Source organism: Falco cherrug, chromosome 5 (assembly GCF_023634085.1).
Source record: "Falco cherrug isolate bFalChe1 chromosome 5, bFalChe1.pri, whole genome shotgun sequence".
In the NCBI taxonomy this organism is placed as follows: domain Eukaryota; kingdom Metazoa; phylum Chordata; class Aves; order Falconiformes; family Falconidae; genus Falco; species Falco cherrug.
The window spans coordinates 17,308,496-17,322,115 of NC_073701.1; the positions used below are offsets into that span (position 1 = coordinate 17,308,496).

Genomic DNA, 13,620 nt, shown 5'->3' on the forward strand with positions numbered 1-13,620 from the left:
CTAATGCTTTAGATATGGTCATTACCAATGACATAGTTCAGAGATGATTCACTCAGACTAGCCCTAAGCCAGTAACAAATCTTGATCATTTTGTTAAATACTTTTACAGTTAATGAAGTTCAGAGTCATTCAATTACTCCAGTTTTCCAAAGCATTCCAAGAAGCATCCCCCATTAATGCTTAAAACATTTTTAAGTCAGTCATGTTCACTTACAAGTGAGTCATGGGTACATCTGTACAGGCAGAGTTGAAGCCGAGTCTCAGAAGACAACTAGCGTTGACTCATTTAAATAAGTAACTGGCTTTCTCACAGCCTGGGACCAGTGTCTTTATGTGGAATAAGTCAACTTGAATTTCATAGGAATAACCAATGCAAATAAGTTTGCATGTTAGTTTTTAATATGAATTATCAAAGTGGCATCACCTTCCCCCCTCAGTTCAAGATACAACACAAATTAGTTACCACAGACAAACTCAAATAAGCAAAGACACAAAAGTAAATCACTTATGTAAGTGATTTGTGTCACAGTTTGCTTGGAGACGATGGTTCCGATTGACATGCACCACACCACTCTCTACCTTCTTCTCTACCAACCACATCTCTGATGCCTCAAATAAGCTTCAGGATTTATTCACTGTGTCTAAGGACATCTCACATGAAGACCAACTTACTTGTTCTTATATATAGCACAGTTTTAATAGCTTAATTTTACACAATTATTTTACACATAATTTTACAGGCCTACCTAAATCCATACAAAACCCCCACATCTGTTAAATGTTTGTGAAGCAGCTCATTTCATATATAGATCTCAGGAGATATAAGATAAGTGACTTGATACATTTGGGAGTTTCAATACTCTCAGAAATACTAAACTTGGCAATGATTAATTTTAAAAAATAAAAAAAAAAAGACAAAGAAACAGCCAGCAGGGTATCAAAGTATTAGCCTATAATCACAAACTGCATCTCCTCTTGCTAGCCCACTCTCAAGACCAAACCAGAAGAGTAAGAGGCAGGCAACTTGGTATCACACAGTTCACCAGCAGCACAGAAGGTCAGAAAGAAGGCTTCTTTCCTGAGGGTGCCCTACAGCACATGAAACTACAGAGAGATCAGTATGCTCCCATCAACAAGCACTAAGGACAAGCTCTGTGTAGGGAAACGACCTTAGCCAGAGAAGAAAGTTCTACTTGCTCTAAGGATGATTCTTCCTCAAGGTCTTCCAGATAACTCATGCTGTTGAAGCTTATGCAAATATTCACTATGTACCACTGCAGTCCTTCTGGACAGTTCTTTTTTGATTAAGGCATTATATTCCATATCAGCAAAGCCATGAATAAAAGTCTTAAATAAAAGTAACCAAATTAATAAAATGATAGGACTTTTGAAATAACTGAGAATTGAACAAAAAAATGAGATTTACATAAGAGGCAAACGTAGACACAAGTCACAAGTTCAGACATAATCAAGCTCTACCTCAGGTTCACAGACTGTCAAATTAGTCTGAACAAGTAAGTACTAGCAGTGGAAACAGTGTTATGAATTTCATAGACATGTTTGGCCTTCATTTTAGTGAAATTAAGTCACATGAGCAATGCACAGAAAGAACACATCTCAATACATGCACAGGGTTCAGTGTGAATAACGCCTTTGAGATGAACAGAAACTATTTGCATGCAAAGAGTGACAAGGAATAGAAGGTAACCAGTCAGACACCCTGATGATGGGCTCAGCATAGCAAAACAGAACCTAAAGTTCTTTTTATAAAAAAACTGGTGGGTAAAAATTTCTCACAAAATACTCCCATCCATTTGCTACTGCATGAACTCTAAAACACCAAGAGTAGAAGCTTGCAAAATAGTATTATTTGTTCTTTACTTGTGATCTTTTGAAAGTCTGTATTAATTCTCAACATCAAGAGTAAATCCATTGCAGGAAACTATGACCAACTTCTTCCTAAAAAAGGGCTATAAAAATACACAGAAGTCAAACTACTCACTGGATTGCTTTGGCTTTAATGTCTACTACTAAACTTGATGTTTAAGTGAAAGACCCATGTGGGGCCATATAGCTATTTGTTTTTCTAATGACACTTCAACAAGCACAGGACTGGCTATAAAGAACTGGTTGCAGAAGTTAGTAAGACAGGGAAAACACACAGAGCAATATGAAAACAGTGGATATACAGCAAGATTATTTCAAAACTCCATCATGCATAAGAACACACAAACCCTCATAAAAAGCCCTGTATGCCTTAACAGCATTAGAGCACTGGTCATTGCAGTAGCTATCTGGTAGGAAAAGGTAAAGTAGGAGTTGCAGGAAAAGATGTTATAAGAGTAGTCAGAATCTTATTTGCCACACAGCATCTAGGTACCGACTCCAAAACTGCACTTTAGATACGTACTTCACAGCTACTAGAATCAACGAGGTACACTAACAATTAACCACTACCTCTGAAACCAATTAACAAGCTTGTAATGTAAATACCAAAGCTTCTAGTTGGCGCTTTTGACATAACCGTGTCTACTTACAAGATGAACCTTTCCTTTGACACTTGGTCCGTAAAAGGTTGTTCATGAAGTACTGTTGCCAAGTATGCCATAAGAACATTAAGTTTTAGATTTCTCTTTGCTTGAGCTTCTTGCCAGCAGAGATGCTGTAGTTTAGCTACGTGCATGCTGCTATTCCAGCTCAAGGTGTTAGGTAAATCAGGTTAGCTTTATATCTTTTACAGACGTTTTACTCTGACTTGTACAACAGCCACAGCATGCAGGTACTGTTACTAACAGTTATAGCAACTCATAGGTGGCATCTTGTTTGACCATCATAAACTTACACTTATGCCTTTGCAACTTCAAAATAGCATCTGGCTGTTAAGCATTTCAGAATACTGTAAGAAGTAGTTCTGTCAACACACCAGTTACTCAGGTCATGGGTTGCAGAGCAGGACTTTGTTGCAGTGCCATCTTTCTGGGATTGCCAGTCTCCATGACTCTGGATGGGACACACACATATCAACTACTGATTTAAGGTCTAATTAGTCATCTAGTAGCTATACATTTTACTTTTTCATTGAAAAAGCCACTGAAGTAGTAATTGGATATCCAAAGGAAGTTTGCCCTTTAATATTTAACTAAGGTTTATACCATGAATGAAGCATCTCAGATAGCTCCCTTCTCAACAATAAAATCAAATCAGAGATTCTTGCCTGCCCAGTACTTGAAAACCCAGCAAAGAAGAGGCTCAACAATTCTGCTATACATCGTGACTTCACACTTTATGATCATCACAGGGGACTGAAACAATACCATCCACTAATCCAGAAAACCAGTTTTCTTTTTTCCATTACATACCAGTTTCAAATGGTGTCTAAACTTCCTAGCTGTGGGGCTCAGAAGCCAGCCTCTTCTTGTAAGCCCCAGAGCTGGAACCCAAGTCCTGTTGGGCTTGGGACTCCACATGGGTGATGGTGCATGAGAGAAGCATCCTCTAGTCACAGAAGCCACCTACCCATGTCATTCCATTGGGCAACAGGATCCATTCTTAAAACTGGGGGATGATGAGAAATATCCCACCTGATGGAAAGCTGGGAAGCCATTACCCACCTTTTAATGTCGGAGAACACTCTACAAAAGGAATGTAGGGAGGACATGGAATGTAGGGAGGACATTTCAGATATCGCAGAACAATCTTCTCGTTTCATTTTGTACTGTTATAGCAGAACAATCTTCTGCCTACCACATGCTTTGTGGCCATGTGACAAAGAAAAATAGAGGTATTCTTAAAAATGGTGTATACATTGAATGCTATTCTCATTCATAGTAGTCAAGTCGAAAATAATGGAGGCTAGTTTGAAATGTTGTCTTCCAAAGTAAAACACAGTGTCCAGAAATCATCATGGACTATTAAATCATGGTCAGAGAGCATACAGATTTCTAATTATTTAGGCTTCTGCATATGCTTCTAGAATGACAAATATGAAGGGCACTACAAAACAGGAAAAAATGAAGCATATATTTAAAGAAATCCAGCCATCCTTTTCTCTGCTACCCACAATTAAAGCAAATATGTTTTTACAAAAAAATAATACTGTCTCAAGGTAACAAAGCATTTCTCAAGCAGTTAGGAAGCCATAAACTTCAGATAGGAAAATACTTTTGCCATTTCCTTCTATTATGTCACATTTTTATCTTACAGTGTGCAATTACATGTAAAAAGCCATTAATGTCTTCTACACAAAACAAAGTTTGAACTTAACATACCCTTACTATAGTAGCAGTTTATGCTCAAGGAGGGAAACACAGGGCTCTTACAACAGGTTATATTGGTATATTGTAATACTGCAATATAGTCACTGCAGTTCCTTGCCCTCTGCTGAGGATGGATATTTTTGTCATGACAAGTAGTATACATAGAAAATATTTACCTGCCATAAGCATTTTAGTATTAGAGAAAGTTAAAGAAAAACACAAAACACTAAGGAATTTGACTGTATTTGACTTTCTACACATCTGTAATGGTTAACATTTCTAATCAGCTCCTGGAAAAATAATCAAAGCTGAAGAGTGAAGGGAAAAGCAGCAGATACACGAAACTAAGAATCTTGTCAAGAAAGATAAAAACATGGTTAGAGGTCAGTGAAGGACAAGGGGAGGCAGGGGAAAATTCTAGAAAATTCCTGGCTGGGTGTTCCTATAAGGGTAAGGCAGAGAGCTGCCAGCCACAAACACGCTCCCTCCTGAGGCGCAGGGGGAAGGAGCACTGACAGGATGTCAGGATCACAACAGGACAGGTGCTCCATGTAAGTTAAACCCAACTCCTGGACAAGGAAACAGCAAAGCAAGCGTGTTCCCCACCCCCGGCCCCTGGCTCCAAAGAGCTCAGCAGCAGAGGAATTAGAGGAATGCCTCTATCTGCAGCTGTGAGATACGTAACAAAAGTCCCAGTATCTTTTCCTCCCATCAAAAAGCAAATGCTATGCTCCAACCACAGAAACACCTAGAAAGCCACCAGTTCATGAACAAGTATTTCGGAAGCCTTATGGCAGAGCAGAAAGAAGTGGCAGTGCTGTCGGACATACAGAGCTCACAAACGATGCTTTAATTCAAAGTGTTACCAGAATGACAGCGGGTGCAGTGGGAAACTGTCAACACAGACTTGAGGAAGAGCCCCGTATTTTAATAGGCTCATTGCAAATTCAACATCTGGCAACTTGGACCAGGAGAGGATATCCTGGACTACAGAGACATCTCCACAACAGGTGACATAAGCAGGTGGCCTCCAAGCAGGACACCAGCCTGGAGTAGCATTTCCAGCTCTCTGGTGCCATGCCCTGTAGGCAGGTCACACCAACACCCCCCCAGCCATCCCACCCAGCCACCACAGGGAGGGGAGCGCTCCCCTCACCAGCGCTTGCACAGTGCCGAGCAGCAGAGGTCGAGATCTCATTTAAGTCCTCCAAATACTACAGTAACAAATCACTGCTGATGGGGTGTTTGGCAAGGCATCACAAACAGAAGACCAGCAAGTCCTAAGAGACTGAATACCCCCCAGAAAAAAAAAAAACAAAACACAACACTTTAAGAGTTTAAGTAAAACAAAAAACACCACGAGTACATTTTAAGAGTGTGATTCTTGACTGCTGGTGAGAGCTGAGCTCCCTCCCATCCCACCTAGGAAAGGTGAGCCCCTTAACTTCTGCTCCAGAACGTGACCAACCCATCGTGCACAGAATGGCAGTTTGCCAACAGCAAACTCACAATCAAGTCTTCTCCTATAGCACATACCACCTCTTGAAGGTATGCTCCCTTTATCTTCTAGCCTTGCAAGTGCCTCTGCTTAAGTAAAAACACAAAGGAGGCAAGTCTGCTTTTTTTCCTGCTAGTAAGCAGTAGGCCTAAGGTACAATATTAACTTAATTCCTGAATTATGGGGACAGACTGAGTTTTCTTGTACCAGATCACCCTTGCAAATGTCCACCCTACTTGTATTAAGTTATCTAAAGAGACTTCTCCACAGCCACACGCAGAATAGCTTAACTCCATGTATGACTGCTGTATTCTGTATCAAGTTGGTTGCCTTCTGATCTGGTCCCAGGAAACAAGGCAACAGTCACATACCATATTTGTTATGTCAACTTCGCACACATTTCATTTTGTCATCCCCTTCAGTCTTCCACTCTTGGAGGAAGAAGAAAAGCCCAAAACTTTATGTTATATCTGAGTTTGAAACAAAGGCTAAATTCACAGGACATGAGGTGAGCAGGTAAACTGGTAAGCAAATACAGGTATTGCAGTGAAAGAACACCAGTAATTAGACAGAAAATTACTTTCCTATTCAGACTATTTCATAGATTCTTGTTAAATCAGTCATTTTCTGACAGATCTTGCTCACTAGAATGAGTTCCGGTGAAAGATTACTATGCTACTTAGACTCCTTTAAAAAAAAAAAAAAATCAATGTTCCCTTGTATGATAAATCACCTTTGTTATCTCTTTGGAGTATCAGGTTACCAATTCCAATCCCATTAATAGCACGAAAACATTGCATTGTATTCAGTGACTGTTCTTTGTTAGTCCTGTTGCTCATCAGTGCCGATTCCACTACTTGAAATACAGTCTCAAATGTACAGCTCATCCATTAGAAGTTTCTGTCCTTGCTCCAAATGAAACCAGTACAAAGGCTTTGACTGACTCAGAGGCGTGGATGAAGCCCAAAGCAAGTGCATGCACCCACACAACACAGAGCAGTCCTAATGAGTAAGAATGTGTTTTTAAAAAAGACATACCATCACTTTCTGATGGGCAAGGACAAGGGCATTCCACTAATGCCATATGTTTCTCTCTGGATGCCAGTTATTCCAGGTAGCATTGCCAGTTAATCTTGCCAGCTATACAGCTGCAAAGGCACATTAAAGCATTTGGTATATTAATTCCCAATAGCACCTTTTAAATACTTCTAGCTGTGGCTAATGCTTCCTACTTTCTTCTCCAGGAAGTTTTAACATGTGTAGACATCTGATCAGTTCCTTCCTTTCTTTCCTTTGTACATCACACTGAAGCAGCAGAAGCAAGACAAGGATCAATCTTACAAGTCTTTAAGAAGTACTGGCCAAAAAAGGTGTTTGGAACTGGGGGATTTACATCTAAGAGTACTCTCCCCTCTACCTGTATTGAAAGCTGCTTTCTTTATATTGTTCACTTAATGCCACACTAGTCAGAGTTAATGTTTAATATTAATCTATTGGATAATAGCTATAAATTCGCTAATGGCCAAATTACATGCAGCTTTTCTACGGCTTTAAGCTTAGTATTAAGAAAGAGAAACTGAAAAAAATATCTTCTTCAGAAAGCAACAAAGAATGCTTTGCTCTCAATCTCGTTTTACTTAGGAGGTGGTCACAATCAGTACAGGCATGGCAGGAGGGAGGGGAAGGGAAAGGAGAGAAAGCAGATGTGATCTGTTGAAGATCCCCAAACAGTCCAGTGACAAGAACAACAGGCCCTCCAATTCCTAAAGACACACTGTCTCCCCACTTTGGCACAGACGCAAAACATCTGGCTGCCTAGTGGCATTACAGCCTTTCCTTATCCGTGCTCATGAAACTGCTGACTGACAATAAAACGTAAAGTTCCAAAAGGTTGTTCCGGAAACTCCAAAACCCCTTTGAATAATGGCTTGAAAACACTGACAAACACTTCAGGAGTCCAAAAATCTTTTAGCAAAAAACTTTCCGTTCAGTTTAAACAAAAGTAAGTTACAGCTCTTAATCTAGAAGACTCAAGGTTACACCTAGTACAGCTTTCAAGGCAAGTAAATGAATTCAAACTACAATGTCAACCCTGGAGCAAGGGCAGAAGCTGGATAGAAGTCAGTTACATTACATGTTTCTAGAAGTTTCCCTCCACTTTCTGCTCAAAGAGGTAGTACAGAATTAAAATCTGACATTTCAAAACACAGAAAAACCATCACAACTGCCAACACCGGGAGAAAGAACTATCCTTTCAAAGGCATAAATGTCATATCACAGTACAGAGGCAGGAGTAATACTACAGCAGAGGACAAGATTCAAGCTTACCTTTAGAGTTGTGCTGCTTGTTTGCAGGTGAAAAATTCTGAAGCACCTCACAATTTTTCAAAACTCAAATATCCTCTTTATCTTTATATCACCCGCAAGATCATTTTTCATTCATAAAGAAGGTTAAACCCTCCTAACTGCAACATACATTACTATCTACAGTACTCACCCCAATCTTCAAAATGAATGTCACTACCACATAGAAAAACTTCAAAAAATTATCCAATAGTTTCCTTGTAGTCTCTCTGTTCATATTGCCCTCTCAATTCCAATATCTAGGACTACAGAAAGCACACAGGCCACGATCTGAAGAATCGGTTGGCAGCCACAAATTGAGACCCATCTTGCACAGTGGAATCCAATATGAGAATTTAAGTAAAACTTATCATAATACTTGGAATCGGCAGCATCCTAGGGTATCACAATGCTCAAGTAGACATGAGGCAGTTTATTTGTTACCGTGGATTTAGGTGTGGAGTGTTTCCCAAATTCAATCTGAAATAACACATTGTAATCGGCTCTGATTTTAGCTTTACAAAGTAATATTTTCAGAACTAAAACTAATTCAGTAATATATATTGCTACCATTGCAGATACTTGACTGATCTGTTAACTATCCCATGTGTTTTCAAAAAAAGAGAATTAACTTTTTTAATAATTGTTTACTCATTTAAACAACAGGCCTAGTTTGTTACATACAAAGAGGAGGCTACAGAGATGATGTTCTGTCCTCATCACCATTCTTCCCCTCTTGTTCTAAAGATAGCATGAGAGAGTGAAAATAAATAAATCTTCAACAGCATTAGTACCCAAAGTGACAAGCCTCACTCGCTGGCTGGGACAGCAGGGGGGCTCTGACCCATAGAGGGGAGGCAGCATTTAAGCCTTCCCTAGGTGGTCTCTTTGCAGCAGGCTCTATTCCCAGCTGTAATTGCTTGTCAGCCCTAACTGGATGCCCGAACACTCTGGAATAGTTCAGCAAAGTATTTAAACAGATGGATGGTACAGGCCACTGAACAAAACTCATTTTTTCTCTGGCCGTGGCTCTCTTTCAGTGCATTCCTTTGAAGTCTGTGCCACTGAGGAATCAACAACAGCTGAGAAACATGTGTTATCATACAACACTGAGCGCAGCAACAATATTGCACAGCAAGACCCTTTTGTTCAATAATCCTGGACTATAGAAAGCATTACAATGTCTTTAGTTGTGGGTAAGCCCTTTTTCCAAGCACAACAAGAAAATAAACAGATTCCTCCCCCCTTTAAGCAGCAACTCAAACCTAAAAAGGTGAATTAAGTGGATTTCTCAAGTGCCTCCCAGCTGAAAGCTTACAGTGCCTGCCTGAAATACTCTCAGATAACATCAATATGAACAGCATTGAATGTAACACAAAGATGACTAACTAGATGCTTACAGCGATCCCAGTGAAGCCACAGCCCAGAGGGGCCCAGTCTGCAGTTCTTGTGCCAAATGAGACAAGCTCCTATCAGCTACAGGTCCAACCCACCTTCCTTTCATGAGCAGAAGTTCTGCCATTTAAACTTCATAGGTAAGGAACTGGAAAGAGAAGCAGCAGCATGGCACCATCCACACATGGAGGCCAGCCTCCTCCCTCCCCACACTTCATTGGTATTGAGAAAGACAACCTGCAGTCCCTAGAACAGTAACAGGAGAAGACACCACAAACACCCTCTCATCAGCCAAGAAAACTATTCTTGTCAAAGTTGTGAGATCACCATACACTTTGAAGGGGGGCTAGGAAGGATGGGAAGAATTAGTTATGAAACTGAATTTGAACCTAGACTAACTGTCCAGATTCAGAAGCATGGAGCAAGAGGACAGCAAGTAACAACCCAAAGCTGACGCAGATGCCTAACAGCGAGTTCCTATAGAACCAAGTCTCATTTTCACTGAAGAGAGAGAACTACCTGCAAGAGGGTAGAGCCTTGCATTTACAAAGTTTACAAGTCTCAAACGTTAGAGGGAGGCGGGCACTGAGATTATAAATCCCATTATGCTGTAGAGTCCCAACCCTGGCATGACAAAGATTACAAGAAAACCTGAGCTTTCAGAAAAGCCCTAGAAAACTATACATTTACATTTAATTTCAAGATACAGATCTTAAAGACTTAAAAACCCAGGCAAAACCCTAAAATTAGAAAGCAAGCAAAAAACCCACACATACTAAGCCAATCTTATAATTACAGAGCTCACAAAAAAAAATCCACCAAACAAGAACTGCATGCATCATGCTGAGGGGGGTCCTCAGCCCAGTCCCCACAGGACAGTTATCCACCCTGCAATTCAGTTTAATAGTTTCTGGAGAAGCCAACAGTGCCCTTCAAATTCAGCTTGAGGCAGATTGTTAAGGTACCAGAGAAGAAGCATGCACCAATATTGTCAGAGATACACAGGGGATAAAAATAACTCTAGTCTCAAAATCATTACAGCAATGCAAAAATCTTATGCTGCTCTCAGAATAAATAGCGATTATCAAGAGTTTTAATACTCACTCTTCAGAAGCTGTGAAGTAACACAAGCAAGATTTACCACCCGACCAGCATTCAAAACCACAATTAAATGTTTAAGGGGTGATACATTTACACATTAATTATTCTTAAAATCGTGTGTAAAAGCACTTGACAGAGATTCAGGAAAATCTCCGTATCCTATGAGGTGCAGGCAGGAAGGCAGCTTAGGCAGAGGTCATACTGCCATGCGATGGCAGAAGCAGGAACAGAACCCACCATCCTCAGTGCTCAGCCCCGCACTTGAGAAACTAAAGCTTCTTGTATATAATGTGTTCCTTTTCAGGGCTTCCCTCAAAAGGATTTTAAAAAGTGATGCTAATCCAATGTAATTTGGGTCTTTGGAATTATCGGTGATGTTTCCCCAAACAGTCTTAAGTCACAGTTTTAAAAGACTTAAAACTTCCTGCTAGTGTGAATTGTTATTTTTCTCCTATTTCCTCCCTGTCCCAAACTTTTTCATCTCCAGGAAAGGGGGGAGGGGATATTTAATTCAAACAACCGATTGATTTCTGTTGGGCTTGTGAGGGTGGAGAAGTACTGAGAAACCAATTAAGTGTCAGAAGTGAACCACCTTAACTCTTCTCAGCTGTCCTAAAGGGCATACAACTAAACACTATGAACACCCAGCAGTCATTTCAGTTCCCTCAGCAATTTCATTACATATCAAATAATTTTTTGCTACAAGACACAAAAAGTACCTCTAGTTTAATGTCTAGCCTACTTTTTAATTAGATATCAAACAAAAGTCTATCTGAAATGGTGTTTTCTTTTTTCTTTTAAGAAAGAGGGGAAAAAAGCGGGGCTTCCTTGATTTGCAGTTTACCCACATAAGCTTGTAGTCTTCTGGAATAGTTATCTATCAAAAGAGGTAACAAAACCAAGATCCATATTGTTTCCTTCTGACCTAAAAGGTTGACACTTTATTCATGAACTACACATTCTCTACTGAAAGAGACATCACCCTTACTTTTACAACACTTAACACAACCACGCCACCACCGAACACAATTAACTGGCAGCTAGAAAACTCCTAAAACAGGTGTCTCTGCAGTAATCATTAGGCAATTAATTCACTCGCTCTCCACAGCCAGCACATAATTTTAACATGTGATGCTGACTAGAGCCGAGGCAGAAGCTTCTGAGGTCCAAACCAGCCCTCGCAGACCCCACGGCAGCACTTTTTGACAGGGTTCTAAGCAGTTTCCAGTAATTTTGTTCATGTGTCAGCCTCCAATGTATGTTTGGTTTGGGGATGGAAAGCATGACAGGTGTAATTCTAAAAAGGACACTGAAATCCACAATCCTCACCCCACTTCTGATTTTACACACCAATGAAACCTACGAGCAATATCGAACAGCGATTTAGCACACAGCTCTGCTGGCATGTGAAAACATTGCTTTGCTGAACAGAAAATGGGCTGGTTCACCCCCGGCTCCGACAGCCCCAACGCAGACCCCGGACCAGACCCTTCCACACCAGTTTAGAGCTGCACAAAGCAGGATCCATTTTCTTATCCTTTAAAGTTCATGACTCTATCGTCCTACTGCACTGTATTCACTTCAGCTTTTCTCATCAATAGTCTCCCACTCTCCCCCACAAAAAAAAGAAAAAAAGTCTCATACACTCCCTGCTGGCAAGACTGATTTCCTTTTAATCTTTTCTTACTTGGGGGGGTGGGGCAGGAATAAGAGAGATTAATTGTGAAATAAATCGGCACTGTCTGGAGAGGGGAAAAAAAAAAAAAAGAGACCAAAACAAATAGTCCACGTCGCGTAAAAAAAAAGGTTTAATTTTCTTTGCGGGGACAGCAGGAGGAATGGGGGGGGGAACCCTACAACAAAGATTTCCCTGTGTAAGAAAAGTAGCTTCCGAACTCCCTCAAGGACACAGAGAAATATCCCTTACTTTTCCGCACCATGCCCGAAGGAAGGAGAAAGACAAAACGCCAGGAGAAAGGAAAAGCTGGAGGAAGCTGGGGAAGTAGCGAAGGAAGAAGCGAAAGGGCAGGAACGAACGCGAACGGGCAGGGAAGACGCGTACGAGTGAACGGGAGAGCCGAACGGGGGAGGAAAAATATTGAGAATCCGCGGGGAGGTGGGCAAGGGGCAACACGGCCGGGAAAGTTGGCGAGCGCAGGCAGAGGGGAGAAGGGGGCAGCGGGAGAGGCGGCAGGGAAGGGTCACAAGCCCCGCGGAGGGGACGAACCGAGACGCCGGGGAGACGCGGCGCCCGAGCGGGACAGAGCCGGGTGGGCTGCGGCGGGGGCGGCAGAGGCGAGCGGGGCGGCGGCGGCCGGGGAAGGGGCGCAGGGCGGGCTCCGGCGGGACGAGACCGCGCCGGAGTTGGCCGCGCACTTACCGCTCCGCCGGCAGCGCCCGGGCGCCCGTCCCGCGGCGGCTCCGCGGGCAGCGCCAACGGCCCCAACGGCCGCCGGCTCCGCCTCGCCCCGCGGGGGGCGGCGCGGCCGGATCGCGGCGCAGCGCCCGGGGGGTCGGCCCGGCCCTCCGGGGCGCCCCGCTCCTCCCCGGCCCGGCCCCGCCGAGCCGCCGCCTCTCGCCCGGCCGCGCGTGGGTGTCCTCCGCCCGGAGCGGCCGCCCCCGCCTCCTTCCTGCCTCTCCCTCGCTCGCCTTCACCGGGAGAGACATGTAACGGAACTGGGACGCCAGCACGGCATTGTGGGAGCTCTTAAAGCCGCAGCCGCCCGCTGCCCCCCGCCGCCAGCGCCGCCGCTGCTCCCCGCCGCCGGCCCGGGCGAGGGCGCGTCCGCGCCGAGTCCTTCCCCCGCCGCGGGCGGGCTGCGGGGCGGGCGGCGGCGGCCTTTCAAAGGAGAGGCGTTACTGCCTCGCCTGAAAATAACCCCCGGCGGAGTCCCGGGGACCGGCCGACCGAGCGTGTGGGGGCAACGGGAGTTGGGGGCGGCCGCGGGGCCGCCGCACCCGCACGGACTCCCCCTCCGCCGCGGCGGGCAGCCCGCACCCCGGGCGGGCGGGAGGGAGCCAGGGTCC

General features: G+C 43.3%; 1 protein-coding gene across 3 annotated transcripts in view; it reads right to left on the reverse strand.

Annotated features, from left to right (window-relative positions):
- Positions 1-13,292, reverse strand: part of RASSF8 (Ras association domain family member 8) — an 89,648-nt gene extending 76,356 nt beyond the window's left edge. For all 3 annotated transcript variants that reach the window (XR_008732447.1, XM_055711887.1, XM_055711888.1), the window contains exon 1: positions 12,974-13,292. The gene's annotated coding sequence lies outside the window, so the exon portion shown is untranslated. The remainder of the gene's footprint in view (positions 1-12,973) is intronic.
- Between the last annotated feature and the right edge of the window lie 328 nt (positions 13,293-13,620).